We start from the raw sequence: 2,784 nt of genomic DNA on the forward strand, positions 1-2,784 counted from the left end.
CAGGAATGTGAGAGAGTTTAATTTCTTCACCCACAATACATTTAGTACTGCTTTCTGATCCACAGGGTTGCTTGCAGACTTGCTCAGACAGGGTATGGGGACACAGAATGGAAGTCAGAAAGATGAACAACACTTTAAAAGAGCAAGTCATAGGCTCAACTTCAGAGCTGTTTTCAGCCAGTTGATGTAAACTATGTTCATCTATGGATAAAGGACCAAGGAACGGTGCCTGGATTACTCTGTTCAGCTCCCTCAGACAAATATATGTTGGCCAGGGTCAGGCTGAGGAAGAGGCTGGTGGCCCTTGAACCTGTAGCTTGCTGCTTCACCCTAGAGCACATCACTGACAGGCACAGAAACCTTTCCTGAGGAGACATTGATGGGAATTAAGTAGCTGTCAGTTGAGAAGCCAAAAATAAAAGTCAGTCAGTGCATCCCGTACTCTGGTAAATTATAGGCAAAATAATCTGGGGTTTGTTGTAATTGAACTTTTCTACCAAAATTTCTAAAGTTTTCCTAAGAATTCCAGGGGAACTCTCATTTCTGCCCACTTCTGTTTTAAAGGCATCTGTAATCACAAAGGCTTAGCTAGAGGTGAGGGAAGGAATGTCCTCCTTACATGTTAACCATGTTTCTGTCAGTATTTTCCTAGTTGCCCGCTCTCCTGCTTGCTCCCCAGGGAGATGATCTCCACCACCATGAAACTCACTGGCCAGCACCTGAACCGATGCATGTAGACTCTCATACCGCTTTGATCTGGACCCAAACTGCAGAGGTAAAATGGCATGGGGAACCACTCTCCTTCTCCAAAATGAACACAGCTCTGACTCTTATCCCTTCCTCTTGTTGCTCCATCGGAGAGCCCATGAGCAATGTACTAGTCATGCAGAACAACAGTGCAGTTGCCCTCAGAGATCCTGTTCCTGTGCACAAAGGTGGCAAAAAGTTTCTTTTACAGGTAAGGCTTATTCCAGGCTATAGAAACACTAATTTTCTCCCCCCTTCCCTTTTCATGAGGCAACAGGAGTTTTACCAGTGCATACCCTTCCAGACCAGGGAGATTTTTCCCATAAGAGGCAAAGGGGGCAGCTGATAAGCACTTGTGAACGTCCCCCCTAGAAACACAGACTCCTACCACTTTGTGGTATAATCTGGCAGCACCGATTACACAGCTGAGAGAATAAAGCCTATGATACAGATATTTTGCTACCAAGCAAACCCAACTGCCACAGTGCCCGTGAGACGTGCTGTGGAAGGCTCTGGTGCTGGTGTCTGGGCACCAGTGTGCAAACAGAAAAAAGGAGCTAGTCTAGAGAGACTCCTATGGCTCCTTTATCCAGGCCATGAAACTAGGTGGGTGAAGGGGAGAAAAAAGGGGGTATCCACATCCCTAGACTGTAGTTTGGCAGCTTTCTAAAGTGAGAAGCAAAACAACATAAGCACCTTTCGGAGAAGTGTACCTATAAGCACTGCTTGTGCTACAAACGTCCCAGTCTGGTCCCCAGGCAACTGTATGGACTGTGCTACAGACCAGTTACAGGTTCCTAAACCTGGACTTAAAGAAAAAGGCATCATTGCAACTAACTGTTGCTTGGAGCCCCTGAACATCCATTGCCTCAGGAAGATGCATCCTCAAAATTTAGCAGTCACTTTAGAAACACTATTATCCGTTTCACGATGACTGTAACACCCTCTCCACTTCAGTGGGAAACTAATGCTACATACAACCTGATTTAACTCCACTGGCTTCAATGGTCAGATTTGGCCCCAAATGGACTATATGGCTGTAAAGTCTAGAGAGTTCCCACCCTGCGCTGCTGTAGGGGATCCTGGCCCCACTTTTATAGAAAGAACTTGCTGGAAGAGTTGAGATCCTTGCTAGGAGCTGACTGCAGGCCAGGTGTTAGATCAACATGGCCAGAAATAAAGTGAGAAGAAAACAGCACCTGATTGTCAGCTGATAAAAAACCCACAACTGAAGATTTGCCCTCCTTTTCTCCATCTTTCAAAAAACCGACCCTAGCCACATCCTCCAGCCACAGCAGGCTGGGGAACGGGGAGGGATAATTAAAATTAAGTGAAACATGCAAAGTCAAAGTCACCTCTGGCTGGGTGTCCACAACACTCTTAAGAGTTCCCAAGGTTTATAGTGCAATTTCATTTGACCTGTAGTTGAAGACATCTCCATCACTTTGGGTGATCAAGTTCTGCTGATTCCTTTGAAAGGTGCATAAGACAGGTTTCACCATAGGCTAAAACATCTTAGGAACCAATTCAAGTAATTAGACAGTGGCAATGGTATGGCTGAACAGTCAGATGTGTTCACAGAACCCAAACCCAAGCTGCCTCGTGAGTACCATGCAAGTCTCTAATTAGCACATGTCTGATCTCTTCCCCTTTTAGTGTTCAGTAACATCGAGGAGATTCATTGAACAACTGGCCATAATTCCAGCACTGACCTGGAAGATACAAGTATCTCATACAAAATACTGATGTGTGCTAACAAACCAAGTGATAAGTGCCCAAGTACAAGCTGCCCAATGGGAGCCCTGGCAGTGGCGAAACTGAGGGTTCAGGCTAGCCAGTATTACAGTACCTGCTAGATTGGTGAACAAACTCACGAGCCCATTCTTTCGTGAGATCTTTAAGCATCTCCTCCAGCACACATTTGTGTTCAAAAGAATCATCCTCCCCTAAGTTAAATATAAAAATACATCCTGCATCTTCATTCATTTAACATAGCTGACAGCTGACTTCCACTCTCGGGTTTTCTGTCCCATGTTT

The sequence above is a fragment of the Buceros rhinoceros genome, unplaced genomic scaffold, assembly GCF_000710305.1.
Source record: "Buceros rhinoceros silvestris isolate BGI_N320 unplaced genomic scaffold, ASM71030v1 scaffold14229, whole genome shotgun sequence".
NCBI classification, from domain to species: Eukaryota; Metazoa; Chordata; class Aves; order Bucerotiformes; family Bucerotidae; genus Buceros; species Buceros rhinoceros.